The sequence below is a fragment of the Limulus polyphemus genome, unplaced genomic scaffold (assembly GCF_000517525.1).
Source record: "Limulus polyphemus unplaced genomic scaffold, Limulus_polyphemus-2.1.2 Scaffold4521, whole genome shotgun sequence".
NCBI classification, from domain to species: Eukaryota; Metazoa; Arthropoda; class Merostomata; order Xiphosura; family Limulidae; genus Limulus; species Limulus polyphemus.
In genome coordinates, this window is record NW_013670131.1 from 13,131 (window position 1) to 29,450 (window position 16,320).

A 16,320-nucleotide genomic window follows, 5' to 3' on the forward strand; every position below is an offset into this window, starting at 1 on the left:
CAACGTTTCGACAAGGTTTTGTCATCATCAGGTACCTGTTATGTTAAACTTATATTAAAGTTTTTCTTCATTACACATTCAAGCCGTCTCCAGCCATTATTAATGTGATAGTTAATTCTACTACTCGTTGGTAAAGAATAGCCTAAGAGATGCGGTGGGTGGTAATGACTATCTTTCCTCTAGTTTATCAAGGATGGCTAGCACAGATAGCGTTGCGCGAATTAAAAACAAAACAAAAAAGCAATCAAATTTACGATGCCCCCAGTGGGTCAGCGGTAAGTCTCAAGGCATATATATTCCAATTAGAAATGTTTTTATAGGTTCTTTTACTAAATAATCCAATAACCACTGATATGGTTTAATAATTTAGTTGTTTGTTCTAAACAATTGTTTTTGATGTAGCAAAGCTCCCAACAAGGTGTCACAATATACCCTTTTAACCGGACTCATTTTGTCAATTGATTTCTCTATAACCCACCGGTGTCTTAACGGTAAATCTGGCTTATAACGATAAAAACCGAGTTTTGATACCTGTGGTGGCCAAAAAACAGCCCATTGTGTAGCTTTGTGTTTAACAATGAAACAAACAAATTTGAAAATATTTTATAATTGTTGTACTTTGATTATCTTCACAGGTCTCTTAATTCAAATGACAAAGACGCCCCCTGGTATCCATACAAAGCAGCTGCAACGTTCGGTAAGAAGTATGGAACCCTGGAAGCGTGTTCCCTCCAGTTCCCTCGATGTGTGGAAGAGTTCTTACCGGTCATTGAGAAAGCAGATTAAACCTGCTTGACTATTCATAATTTTATAAAGTGTAAATAATAGAACAATTAACTTGTTATGATTTTTGTGCATAATAATACATTTATTACGTTTGAAATAAAAATATATTTAAAAAGATCGTTCTATTTTTTGTGCTGTTAAATTTTAACGCTAAGCTCAATTTCCCAGTCTGTCGTTTAACCGACATCACAGAACAAACATTTAGAAATCAACAAAAGACGAAGTTAGAATATCATCGTTGACAAATACACTGCCTAAAATTAATTAATCTCAAATAAATAGTTTTAATTTCTGTAAAGGAAACAGTTTGTTTCTTTTACAATTTCAGACGAAGATACATAAATCCAGTAGTGATTGTATACATTATTTACAATCTGTAAAAACCTATTTGTATTTACAAAAAATTTAAACAATGAAGTTTTATTATTAATTATACTACAACACTGATCCTTACAGGTCTCTTAATTAAGTAACCATCAGAGAGAAAATGTACATGCTAGAGGTCTAACAGGCAAGAACAGAACATATGCTAAAAACAGTATTAAAATTTACACAACATGCAAACGTCTGGTTATAGAATACACATGTCTGGCATGGATTAATATAGCACTAGTAACATATAAAAACTAATAATATCTTCAATGGTAAAACAAAAGTTTATCAGGCTGTAAGTATCCATGAAAATCTTCAGGCAATCCTTCAACAAATTGAACATCGGATATATTTTCCAAGAAGTTAGTGTACATGAGCTGAAATTCATCATAAACCCATACAATATTTTCAGGAATAAGATAGATAACATGTTCATCAAGACTATAGTTACAAAATGAGTCTTACCGCTTCCTGTTGGGCCTGACTCTAAACATGTAAATGGGTAATGTAGACGACTATCCATCTCAAACTTTAGTGAGAAACATTTTTTTCTCTGGCTGGTATTTTGGTTTACACTACTTTATCTTAATTTGAGTTAAGGTTTCAAAAGAACCAGGGATGTTCAGAAAATTTAATTTTTCTTTATTCCATTCGGGAATTTATTTAATTAACCAACTGACTGAAATTATAATTTAGAAGCTCTTGTTTATTATACAAACGAGGGCTGAAAATCTTTGGTGTGTGTGTGTCGGAACAAAATCCATCTTCGTCTCTAAATCTCTGATTCGATCTTCCATTGGAAGTTCTTGAGTTTGCTTCATTCTTCTTGGATTGGATTTCACTTCTCTCTTCTTATTGTTACACACAAAACGGCCCATAACGGACTTATGGTCGTTCAGGGAGACGGGGTTCTATAGATTCCATCCTTGAACTGGGATTAGTAAACCTATTGACAAAGAATTTGTTGTTAGGACAGGCGCCGAATAATCTACCTGTCCTGTGCCCAAGCTATAAGGCACAACATAATTAGTAGACATGAAAATATGTAAAAAACAACAAACAAACAAACTATGAGTATTTACAGCTAAATGTTGTTTATGTTACGTTTTGCCATAAAAGTTGTATAGTGAAACTAGTTTGTGGGTAGTATTTGTGATATAGCGTAGGGGTGATGTTAATTTGTTTTTATTTTCTACTTTGCGATAATAATTTCTGGCGAGCGTGGATAATATGTCTTTTAATTATCTGGAAAAAAAGCGAAAGAAGATGAGGAAGGAGAGCTTCTGTATGGAAACGAATTGAAACAGAACTCACCTTGTATGGATCCTACGTTTTCTATCGAATCTGTATACAGAAAAGCCCTGTCCATATGTAGAAAGACAAGTGTAGTGTAAACCAGAATTTGTATTCTCATGATATTACAATTTCTGGAATGATTTCGCCGACTATCCTCTATGTTATTTGTCTCATCTAACATCATTTGAAGAAAGTTTGTACATAAGGATAGTTTAGTAAAGATATTGTGACTTATACTTGAATACGGAAATGGTATATAGGAAAATTCATAGAAGTTGTATTCTCCTAATGGATGCTAAGCTAAGACATGATAGGTAAGTGTTACTATTTATGTCGCTTAGTTTCTATAATAAAAAATTGAAAAACCTTAGATGATTGAGTGGAATTTGATCTGCGGTAAGTCGTGAGTTTACAAATAAGTTTTACAAAGCATAATATCAGGGTTACTCATTTTAGTTGAACCCAAACTATTTCTTATAGAAGTTTGATGAATACAGGGTAAAATCAGATATAAGAATGAAAACAGACATAAAAATAGGCTATGATAAATTGAATACTGTTTTAATACTATAAATAAACTACCTTGAAAGACGAAGTTTGCTATTTTTATATGACTGGGCACAAAACGTTTTGTTTTACAGCTTCTTCAGGACTATGTAATTATAAGATAATTCAATGTATGTATAGTTATAAATGTGAATCATAGTCGAACTGTATTGCATTATTGTTACTTAACGTCATACATATGATACTTGTGTACAATTTGAACATTTTATGTATAAAGCGACACATACAAACAGTTTCAATAATATGTAGATTATATATTAATAGGCCCCTCATGAGCCAGTGGGGGACATTTTTGTTAAAAAAGAAACACTATCCAATCCGGGTTTTCTTAATTTGAACTGTAATTTTTTGGACATTATTATTGGCTGAAAAGAAGACATTTCCCGTACTCTTTTAGCGTTGGGGCTGCGAAAAGTGATTTCAAGTGGCAAGGTGACTGAAATCGACCTGCGCTTTACAAACTTAACGGTCTACCACAATAAGCATGGAAATCTCCAGATGGCATGCAGAGGTATTCAGGAACTATTTAGAACCACTTTGGCAGATATTGTGCAGCAAGCCGACTACAATATTATGCTTGTAGCTGCTTTCAAAGTGTTTCTGTCTGCTCATCATACTGCTGACTATCGTGATGCTTCGACCTTCCCTATCGAATGGCATGTGAAATCGTTCATATCTCAGTTGAAAGATAAACTAAAAAAGGTGATAGCAGAAGCATAAAAGGTTGGCAACAGCTTAATTAATGTTGCTGAGGAATGTGGCATTATGGATATATACTCAATTTACTCCCAGCGGGTAGACCTTAGTGGTAGCTGGTATGGAGACTTGAGGATACTGTATTTCACTTAACAAATTATTAATTAACAAAGGAAAACTTGTCTTAAAAAGATACGTCAAAAACCACCCTCTTTCGGATTTTCTAGATTGAACGTACTTTTAATATTCAACAAGTTGTAGTGTAATTATACCCCTTGTCTCCTAGCGGACGTGTTAAACTAGTATGAAATACTTTATACGAAAAGTTAAACTATAACAAAAGCAATGAAACTTAGATATTCAAACACATCATTTGTTAAAAAAATTGAATAAAAGTGTCCATTTTTGTTTAAACATACAACTTTGGTTAATATTTTTATATGGTATATATTTAGAGTTTGAATGTTTTGGGTTGATATAGGAAAAAAAGTCCTCTGCTTAGATTGTAAATCAATTTTACGTAATCAGAAACTTTCTTCATTATTGCTTTTGCAGTGAAACAAAGCTAACCCTAACAATAAATGAGAACTAATATCGTGTTAAGAACTGCAGTAGTATAACAATACACAGACTGACAATCAACAGCACCCTCTAGTGGTTCACGAACGAACCACATAACAAACATACACACATTTTATATATTACCTCTTCTTATATCAAATTAAAACATAAATTTATCATTCAACTGCACAACGCACGCTATTCGAAATAGTATATTCTTTAAACAACGCAGCGCTGATTGAAGTAGTGAAGTCATAGTTATAGGAAGTAAAAAAAGACAGTAAACTCCAAGATTTGTATTCTATTTAAAACAGACTTTTCGGCTTCCGTATTCGATGGGGTCAAGTGTCTACTACAATAAAGAAGGCGTAAGCAGAAACATCGATTTTAAATAAAGAAAAATCTTGGAGTTAACAATCTTTTTGATTTGACTTAAGTTACAAAATATCTCCTAAAATTACCTAATTTATGTAAAACGTTCTATATGAAACTCTTAAGACGCTGCCTAAGAGTTGGTGGTGTGTGATTTTATTCACTCTCTTTTTTTTTAATCTATTAGTTTCAAATTAACGATAGTTTTGTGGAAACTTCGCTCTTGATTGGTATTTAGGTCGTTTTTAGACCTGGAGTCAGCTGCAATGTTGACATTCTTCCTTGACGGTTGTTTTGTGCTTTCACTTTATGATTTTACGGGAAAATACAGTTATTATTACAACACGAGAACCCGAGTTTCTACTAAGTTTTCCGGGCACGTACTCTGGTCCCTATCAAGACCACGTCCATGTATGTAATCAAACTAATATTCAATGTGTTCAATGAAATTACTTTTTCTTCATTTGGTTTATGTAAACAGTTCCGATGATATTCACTCACACTCTTCTTTAGATTTAAACTACTTTGAGGGCGTTGCATATAAATACCCATTTATGGTCTCGTAATTCTCTAGATTAATGATAATCTTAAAGTCTAGCTGTAGGTGTCGTTAAATTATAGTTATATCTATAGTATACGTTAATCAGGGAGAAGTGCTTAGGGCTACTGTCCTCGTGTATGCGATAGCAGTCTAATCCACGTAATAGTTCGTTTTTGTTCCAATTTTTCTAAAAATCATTTAGTGAACCATGTAGGAGTCTGTCGGGCAGAGGTTGTAAATATGTGTATTATTGTAGGAAAGTTAATGATGTTGATTTGGTACTTTGAAGTCTATTGTATAGTTTGTAGTTTAGTTTTTATATGTTGACAGTGCTATATTAATCCATTTGTATTCTATAACCAGGGGTATGTATGTTGTGTAAATTTTAATACTGTTTTTAGCATATGTTCTGTTCTTGCCTGTTAGACCTCTAGCATGTACATTTTCTCTCTGATGGTTACTTAATCAAGAGACCAGTAAGGATCAGTGTTGTAGTATAATTAATAATAAAACTTCATTGTTTAAATTTTTTTTTTAAATACAAATAGGTTTTTACAGATTGTAAATGATGTATACAATCACTACTGGATTTATGTATCTTCGTCTGAAATTGTAAAATAAACAAACTGTTTCCTTTAAAGAAATTAAAACTGTTTATTTGAGATTGATTTATGAAAATAAAGCACATGTTTCAACATATATTTATTTCAAATGTAATAAATGTATTATTATGCACAAAAATCATAACAAGTTAATTGTTCTATTATTTACACTTTATAAAATTATGAATAGTCAAGCAGGTTTAATCTGCTTTCTGAATGACTGGTAAGAACTCTTCCACGCATCGAGGGAACTGGAGGGAACACGCTTCCAGGGTTCCATACTTTTTACCGAACGTTGCAGCTGCTTTGTATGGATACCAGGGGGCGTCTTTGTCATTTGAATTAAGAGACCTGTGAAGATAATCAAAGTACAACAATTATAAAATATTGTCAAATTTGTTTGTTTCATTGTTAAACACAAAGCTACACAATGGGCTGTTTTTGGCCACCACAGGTATCAAAACTCGTTTTTTATCGTTATAAGCCAGATTTACCGTTAAGACACCGGTGGGTTATAGAGAAATCAATTGACACAATGAGTCCGTTTAAAAGGGTATATTGTGACACTTAGTGCGGTACATTGTTACATCAAAAACTATCGAGTAATCAGTGCATATTGGATTATTCAGTAAAACATCCCATAAAAACACTTCCAGGTGGAGTATATAATAACAAACTGGTAAAACTAAAATTATTTTTGTATTGTTTAAAAAATAATGATGATATCTTTATGAAGAAACACAAAGTCAACTTACCAGTGTATGGTCACGTATTCAGATGTATGAACTTCTACCTACAGGACAACAACAACAAACAACAAATTTTTGGTAGGTATTTTGGTTTGAAAACTGTCAGGTTCAGGTACCAAAGAAGCCTGAAAAATAATCAGGGGCCGTCAAAAACTGTAGTTTCTCTTCGCTCCGCTCGCGAGAAACTTTGGTTGAAAGAACTACCAAGACTAAAATAAGTTATGAGAGCTTTGACGTAGAGCTTAATATTGTTGACGCATGGTTGGTAAAGAAGGTATACAATGAGAGTTAACACGTCAAAATAAACTGTAGGAAAAACCGAGACAGCGGCGAGTCGGAGGAGAGAGAAGGAGATTGAAGAAGGTTGTTTGAGAAGACTTGAATATAAAAGGTGACTGTTGACAAAGAAGGTGTGAAGATTGAAGGAAGGAAAATAGAAGGAACCAAGTCTGCACCAAGGATATCCAGTTCCAAGTTGATACGAGTTATTTAAATAAGAGAGATAAATAGGGTCTGAAGGGATTAATTAAATATTTCTTGGAATAGTGACGAATACATTGAAAACTAGCAATACTAGTAACGTGTAAAAGGCATCAATTTGAATTAATACATCAAATTATAATTTAAATTGTGAATACTGAAAGTGGAATATAGAGGGAAACGGTCCTTCTCAAGGCGGGGATCTATAGATCTAATGAAGATATTTGAATTTGTTGTGTGTGTGTGGGGGTGGGGGGGGGGGCAGGAGTATCCCGAGAAAACCCACTTTCACTGATTAGGCGCCGAATATTCTATTTGATCAGTAGGAAAGAAAAGATATATGAATTATACAACAATGAATGGATAGACATGTATATTTCCTATGTAAACTGTATATGGGACCGAAATTAACTGATAGTATTCATTAGGCAGTTAACCAACACAGCGGGAGATGAGTATTTCTGCCACGCGGAGGGGAAAGGGTTAGCGGGAGAGTTGTGAAAATTAAGAGATTACGTTTAGCAGCTAGTTGATAATATTTAGACACAAGTGTATGATGTCGTTTTGTAATTTATTTATGTATCTTCTAAAGAAGAATCTTAAGTAGTAATACGGACAAGTTATTATGCACATAAAATATATTTTTGATTCTATAATTTATGTATTTGTTTCTATTGAACCAAGAGTTTAATCAACTAAAGTAAATTAAATCAATTAACTAAATAGCTTATGAACATAGTCTGAATGGGGAAAGAAAGTTTTTCATTTTACTTTCAACCTTTTACCGAATGTGTGCAATTTCATTTTTACAGTTAAGTCCCGATTTCGAAAATGAAACCTAGTCTGACCTGAATAAATAAGTCTTTAATTGACCTTGCTTTTTTACATTTCAACCACTGCATTTATTCATCATCTGCTAAGTAACAACATTTCTACCAAGGTCGTTTAAACAATATTAGTTTTGAATTTAAATTCCAAATATGGTTTTAGTTCTTTGAACTTTATCCTTCCCTCTGGTCTGCAGTTCAAAATTAGGAACGGCTAGGTTGGGAACACAAAGGTCTATGATCTGAATATTTAACACATCGAGTGCATATAAAATTTCGCTCAGGTGAACAAACTTCGCATTTTATTAACTTTACTAGTTCTCTGTGTTTTATCCTGGGTATTTAAAAAAAAACTTTTGATCACCCATAGGATATGATTGTTTTAAGATTTCTCTAAAAATGATAAGATATCATAGATATTTTTTTTATTTTTCTTTACAATGCTATTATAGCTTATGTATTAACACGAACAAAAATAAAACTTGTACTTTCAAGTCTAAACAGAGGGCACAAAAAACAACATTTTTTTGCTTCAAAATCATGAGCCAAGATCAGTTAGTTTTGATAATTTGTAATACAAGATTCTGTAAAATTCCTATACCATACAAAGGTATAACTGACTTATTAACCTTTTCTTCTATCTATTTGTCGAAATGATGTAAATAATGCACGCATAATAGTAGCAGGCATCTTTATGTCGTATACGACAATAGATAATTACGCCTATAAAAGGTTTTCGCTCGTGTTGACACTTTCCATTGTGACTGAATAATCCAATTTGAGAAGACATTTTGAGTGTATTTTAGGAGAATTTTACTTTTACGTTAATTTATCAGAAGTCAGAGAGTCGAGATAACATCCTTATGGTATAATAAGTACACATCTACAACCACTAGTAAGAATAATTGCAAAGATAATTTGAAGATATTTCATAAGTACGTTAGTACTTATAGTAGGAATGGGCTAGTTGTGCAATATGTGCAACACAAATTAAAATCTCAAACACATTGCAAACAGCATGTAAACAAAACTTTATAAGCATTTTACACACTACTGAGTAGTAAACAAACCAACTGCAGAGTAACAAGCCACCAAAGCTAATGAGAAAGTCGTTAGTGTAAGAACAAAAACTTCATAAAACCACAAATTTTTCAATCTAGCTAGCTCTCTGAGTGACTGACTAACGTTTTAGGAAAGGCATAGCTCTCTCCTTCCTTCAACTTATGCAAATTTAAATGTACATGACTGAATCACGCTACCGTAGCTAAAAGTGTTTTTCTTAGTTTTAATTATAACCTGGGTAGATAGCTCTAAGAAAAGATACGAGAAGGATAGGCTTAGAACCCAGTCACCCTGGAGACTTAGCACCAAGAAAAGCTACGAGAAGGATAAGCCTAAAGCTCAGTCACTCTCGAGACTTAGCACAAAAAACAAACAAAAACTGTGAGACAAATGTAAAAATTATTTCAACAACAAAATTAGGAAGTAGGAATTGGATAAACAAAAAGTGAGGAAACAGGAAGGAAATGGCCAGGATAGCATTATAACACTTGGTGTTTTTTGACAGGGTGAAACCTCAAAGTGGGTGTGATTATCGTTCCACCCATACCTAATTTATGTGCTTGTTGTAACTTGGTAATTGTTTAAACTAAATGAAAGGTGTTGTAAACTTCGCTTCAGCAACCGAGTACAGATACAGGTATGTAATCAAATTACGTGACCCTAACAAAATTCATGACATCATAAGGGGTGGGAGGTGTATGATGTCGGAAGTGAGACAGGAAGCTCTAATAGTCATACCTTGTTTATGGAAGACATTATAGCCATCTGACTGGTAAGGGGTAAGCCAAAATAATAATATCAAAATCGATAATTTTTGAACTTTTTAAATGTATTGAGTATTTAGAAAGGAGTAGCTTCTAATAAAACTCAATTCAAGTCTATAATTGCATCAAAGTACAAAGTCAAACACGAAGTAGGAATCAGCGGAATGATAGCCACACCCACTTTGAGGTTGCACCTGTCAAAAACCACCAAGTGTTGTAATGTTATCCCGCCCATTCCTACCTTGTTTCCTTAATTTTTGGTGCTCCCATCCCTACTTCCTAATTTTTTAGTGAAAATGTTTTTACAGTTGTGTTAATATTGTGTTCTCATTAAACACATAGTTCTCCAAACTGGATCAACACATCACCTCACTCACTTTGTGGTTTGTGAGTTGTGTTTCCTAACTCTCTGTAAAGTAGCTACCACTCTTCACTTTTATTATAATGTTTGTATTATATCTTATGAGAATTAAATAATTAATAAATTAATTACAATATAAAAACTACTTAGTTTCTCAGTCTTCAATGTTGTACTTAGAATAACTTGATCATTTATTCTCTCACTATATATATATGTATGTATATAATTATATGAATGTTCAATAGGTGATTATCACTGACGTAGTTGGGCTGATAAAGAGCTGCAACAGTTTGAAAATAGGATTTATTCTGGTAAGAGCTTTTCACATGATTGAATGCGCAACAGACATTATTTGTTTGTTGTTTTAACACAAGGTTACACAATGAGCTATATGCGTTCTCCAACATACTTTTGGTGTGAACGTGCTTTGTAGCCACAATGAGAAAAACCTGTACACTGGATAAATGAAGTGTAGTAAAATGTCATTGACCACTATTCAGTTATTTACATTATATAGTCGTACAATAGCAGATATAATAAATAAACTTAGTATTCCGAAAATTGTTTAATTGTCTAAGTTTAAGGGAGGTCCAGTTCAATCTACACTTTGGCCAACGTGTGTTCTTGGGTTATACTAGTTTCGGAGAATTCCACTCTTTATCAGTAACCCTGAATACAAGTTAACCAAAGAGAGATAATATCATAGTGGACCAATATCATAGTGAAAAGTATCAAACATACTGTTGGTGTGAACGTGCTTTGTAGTCACTATGAGAAAAACCTAGCATAACTGAAACAAGTATAACTCAATAACACACGTTGATCAGAGTGTGGATTGAACTGGACCTCTCTTAAACTTAGACTTCGAGATTAAGCAATTTTTTGGAATACTGACTTTATTTATTATAGGCGTTCTGTTCACCGTGGGGAATCAAGTTATGGGAGATGCAATAGCGATTTGTATTATTTCCATGCCCCCCGGGGGCCCAGTGGCATGTCTGCGGACTTACAATGCTAGAAACCAGGTTTTGATACTCGTGATTGGCAGAGCACAGATAGCCCATTGTGTAGCTTTATGTTTAAGTACAAACAAACAAATTATTTTCATAAATATTGGAAAACAAATCTTTCATACCATTTCTGAATGACTAAAACACTGAAAAAAATACAAGAGACCTTGTAATCCGTATCTAATTAATTAAACAGTTGGTTTAGGGTCTAGTTATGTTATGTGTTTACCGTCAAGTCAAATTCAGAGAAGTTCAGCTACAAAAAAGTAAAGTTAGTAGTAACTTAGTAACTGAGTTTTCCTGCTTGTCTTGGAGCACAGTCGTTCATTGTTGTCATTCGACTACGTAGAAACAAGTTATAAACCGATCTTTGTTGATGTTTCGATAATAATAATAAAAAAAAACAATATTGATTCAATAATATATAATTGCAGATATATTTTTTATTTTAATTATTTTATTTGTGAGACCGGAAATAGTATGGTGATGGGATATTTTTCTAGCTGAAACAGTTAAGCAAGGAGGTTACAGGCATAATGAACAGTTCTACTGTGGTAGGACTATTCATATAAAACGTTCATATATAAATTTGTTTTGATACAGTTGTATATTTATAAAACTGTTTTAAACGGTTCCTGGTCCCTAGATGCTTATGTGTACTTCAGTAACACAAATAACAACACAAAACCCTTATCAGAGGAAGCAGATAGTCAGATAAATTCTCTTCAGACCGTTATAGTTGTTGATTTTTCAACTAGTCAGACTGATTAATACCCCTACACATTAATTTATACTCTAGAGAATTGAAAAGTTAAAATGTTTGGATATTTTAATAAGTTAAAAGTTTCATCAGTAGTTTTTGTTTTCGGTTAGAAGTCAGATTTTCTAGGAGAAAACGTACTTTGATTTATTTCCATTACTTGTAAGCTACAATAGTCAAGTCATTTTCTTAACTACGAAAGGAAATGAGGTTCAATAATTTTACAAACAAATGCTGCACCCAGAAAATCACCCTTGTACAATGTACACCTTATAACAATGTTTGTCTAACCCAATCGAAATATGACGTATTCGCAGAATTCAAAAACTTTTATAAATGCCGTAATTTTGATACTGCGTTATGTCTGAGTGCAATTTAAATATTGATTTCATAAATTATCTGATATCTTTATCAAAAATACAGAAAACCTCTTTATGATTCGGTAGTTGTTTTCATAAAGCCTTTGAATACTTAACTTAATTTCATTCAATGTGTGTTACATGAGCTGTTTTTTGGACTAAATTATGATCTCCTTTAGATATTTTTGTAATTTATGTGATACTTTTTTATTGAAACTAATCAATGTGGTTGTTTCTCGTATGCATAAACAGCGACTGTATTCTTTTTCTGGGTAAGGTTTTTTTTTGTTAAGCACAAAGCTACACAACAGGTTATCCACGGGTATAGAAACCCGACTTTTGGAGTAAAATCCCACAGGCTTACTGCTGAGCCACCAGAGGGCGGTGAATACCTTTTGTAGATGAGTTTGAAATGTTGTCTCATTATGTGTGGTATTATACGATAAACGGAAAGAAAGATTTCTCATTTTGAGTTGTTTAATTCGTTTTTGTCAGCAGCACTGATTTCTTAACTTTTTCTAGAGGTTATTTCACCATTTTATTTAAATATGTCGCAAAGTATCAGAATACTAAGAATAGTGTCCTCTTAGTGTTCCAACTAGAATATTTTTCTGCTTCCCTTTTCCCTTAGAAATATGCACTTTATATTCACTGATTATTCACTTTTAAGTTTCCACTGGTTTCACTGGCACTTTTTAGCTATCTGGCAGTCAATACAAACTTATGATAATTTAATAATTACATTTTTACTTTTCGCGATTCCAGAGAAACAACAACAAATTGTAGCCTGTCAAGTTCGCTCCTTTCTCTTGATTTCATATTAGAAGCTTGTAGCTATGTATTTTTGGAATATACTTATTACTCTCCTATTGGTTATTCTCAGCAGACACCCTCGAAGGAGACCCACAACAAGAAAGTTGGTATTATAAATGCGCAGTGATCTTACAATATGAATTCATAGGTAAAATTAATTTTATTTGGCAAGATCCTCTATATTGCTGCCTAGGATGGTTGCCTACTTTGTCTATTCGATAATTCTGATCTTGGATAAGAGGTTTCACAAAAGCTGCATCTTTATCATTGTATCCCCAAAAACTTTACTCCTGAACACAGATTAAAAACGCAAAGATTGGTAATTCGAAACATTAAGCTTATTGCAGTACCTATATGAATAAAACATACATCGAACTGGTCCTAAGACAGTTGGTAATGACAGTTTGACAGCTTTCATTTAAGCAGTGCAACAAATATGACCAATCTAGTATTAAGGTTCTGTTCTTGAGGATATTAGATGTTAGAAAGGAGTGTGTGTTTTCGTATAGCAAGGCCACATCGGGCTACCTGCTGTGTCCACTGAGGGGAATCGGACCCCTGATTTTAGTGTTGAAAATCCGCAGACTTACCACTATATCACTGAATGCAGATAATCATGATATTGAAATTTTGTGTCACGAAATGTTTACATAGTGTACTCGTATCGTCAGTGTTGTCCGTCTATCGTTATTGTGCTTGAGGTCATGTGAATTTATGTAATACAAATAAGAACATCAAGTTAGATGTTGCGAAGTAAGAATTATATTTTATTTGAAATGAAAACTGTAATACAATTAATTTCACGCACTGAAATACACTCTTTGAAAGCAGTGATGTTTTCCACAAGAAACAATTAATATAAATAACTGTCATATCATGACTTTTATTATAGTATATATATGAATTATTTAGTCCATTGTTAACATTTTTAAGGTCAAAACTGGTCACAATAAATTATTTAAATCATCTAGTTAAATAAATAAATAATAACTGAATAAGCAAAATATAATTCAAAGGCTATTCAGACATTTCAATAACAAGAAAACGGATTATTTATATATTTCAGAATATATATATCGTGATGGGAAACAAAAGCACTTAGTAAAATCATTAGATAAACAATCTGTTTAACATACAATACAAATTGTCTGGTAATTACAAAAGACAATTTAAACACCAAAGAAACAGAAATGAATAACGAAAACAACAAATAAAAGTCAATAGACTATTTAAAACAAATAAAAGTCAATAGACTATTTAAAACAAATAAAAGTCAAATTTGTTTTAAATAGTCTAAAAAGTCCATTTAGTGAAAGGAAAATGAACAGAAAATGTACTAAAAACTTTTCAAGTCGCTATGAGCTGTGTAATGCTGATTTCATGTTCCACACAACATTTCAACGTCTCATCTTATTATAACTCAGTAAATTACACTCATCAAACGTGAAAGTCAAATCACAATCTCAGAAAGTGTAAAATTTCTATCTTAACAGGATTTAATAATCACACGTGCGTCAAATTATAGAAATATCATGCGTTATTAATCACATGCATGCCGAATCAAAACCCTAAACAAATAACTTATAATCACACTTGTGTATAAAATTTCAACCTTAGCAAGTGATAATAACACGGGTTCGTAAAGGAAAGAGTCTTTAAGAAGAACAGTTAATTAGTTGTATATGTATACAATATACTAGCCTTAGTAGTTGATGATAATATCATGGGTTCGAAAAAGGTACAGTCTTTAACAAGAATGGTTAATTAGCCACATCTATATGTTGAATCATAATTTTAGTAATAATAATTTGAAATCAAACATATCACTAGATACAGTAGTTAAACATCACAACCGTTCTATCAATGATAATCTAAACAAACTATAACTATACGTTGTATTCTGTATCCAGTAGGTTATTTCTCCCATCGGTTTGCTATAACAAATAAAATAAAGTGCGTTATCAATGAAAGTTATAAACAGTTTAACTAAGTGTGATATGGTATAAACAATGTAATAACATTACATCACTACACTAGTGTGAATAAATAATGACTATGAGTAACTAATAATACGTATCTATATAAATATAATATTACTGTCTGTTGAATGTCCGTGTAAATACTTCGCAGGGTGCGGATGGACCTTTACCAAAATTGGTATGTATGTTCATTAGGTCCATGTGGGTGTACATATAAATTTTTATTTTTGCTTTTTTTGCTTACTGTGAATGGATCTTTACCAAATTTGGTGAGGATCTATCAATAGAGGGCGAAGTTTGGAGGTTCAATGACTCCATGGGGAGATACATACAAATTTTCAGTTTTGCATTTTGCGGATTTTATGGGCTTTTTTTACCACTACTTCGCCCTCTGTTGATAGGTCTTCACTAAATTTGGCATGAAGGTTTGTTGGGTCCATGCAAATTTGCAATTTTTATGGGCGTTTTTTACAATTCCATATAAGGGAAGCAACTTTTCATGTCCTAAGATAACCTTTCATTAATCATGAATTTAGATACCTTCCGTCCTGCGGACGAGTATTCCAGCTAGTTATGTATATGAAGTTACAATGTTTACCACAACACTTCTCTAATGTGATGTTACGTTGGATTTTTTATTTTCTTTTAGTACCTTAAAAATCGTTAGACTGGTTGGGCGTAATACTTATGATACAAATAACTTAGACTGTAGATTTTGTATTTACTTTCCACTTAACTTTCTATTAAGGATTTCAAACCAGAGTTCTGTAGAAATTACATTTTAGATTTGTCTTTTAACTCTAATAAGGCATTGCTCAGAATGCTTTTCATTCAGCGTTAATAACGTGTCAACTAGACCAGACGAAGAGAATAAGAATTTTATGGTTAGGGTTTAAACAAGAAAACCTGGCTAAGTGTTTGAATCCAATAAGTATACTTGTGATAAAAATGAGTTAAACTGTAGATGTCTCTTGTGTAACGTTTATATCACAAACATTACGCCTAATGGATTTCAAAACTTCGCCTGTTCGTTTCTTTGTTGTTGTTTTGTTGTTTGTGTTTTTTTGGGCGTGAGGGGGCTATAATATGTCTTAAAAATCCTAACCAATCTACCGAAACTGTTGCCTAAACCTGATTGTTCTATCAGAAATAATACTAATTATTTTAATAAAAAATAAAGACATCTAATTTGAATACTAAGAAATTTACTTTGTTGCTGTTTCCCAAGGAAAAATACAGGGGTGAATACACCAACCATTAAATCACCTTATAGAAACGTATTTAGAGATTAAGATTCCTCAAGTTGTGAGCATTAACTTCTGTGATGTATTTTCTACTGAAGTAACAAATACTTCAGTAGGAG

The 16,320-nt window shown here is 32.7% G+C and overlaps 1 protein-coding gene across 1 annotated transcript in view; it reads right to left on the minus strand.

Moving 5' to 3' along the window:
• Positions 1–14,346: 14,346 nt before the first annotated feature.
• LOC111088825 overlaps positions 14,347–16,320 on the minus strand; it is a 21,692-nt gene continuing 19,718 nt past the window's right edge. Inside the window, exon 8 of the mRNA XM_022399903.1 lies at positions 14,347–14,912. The gene's annotated coding sequence lies outside the window, so the exon portion shown is untranslated. The remainder of the gene's footprint in view (positions 14,913–16,320) is intronic.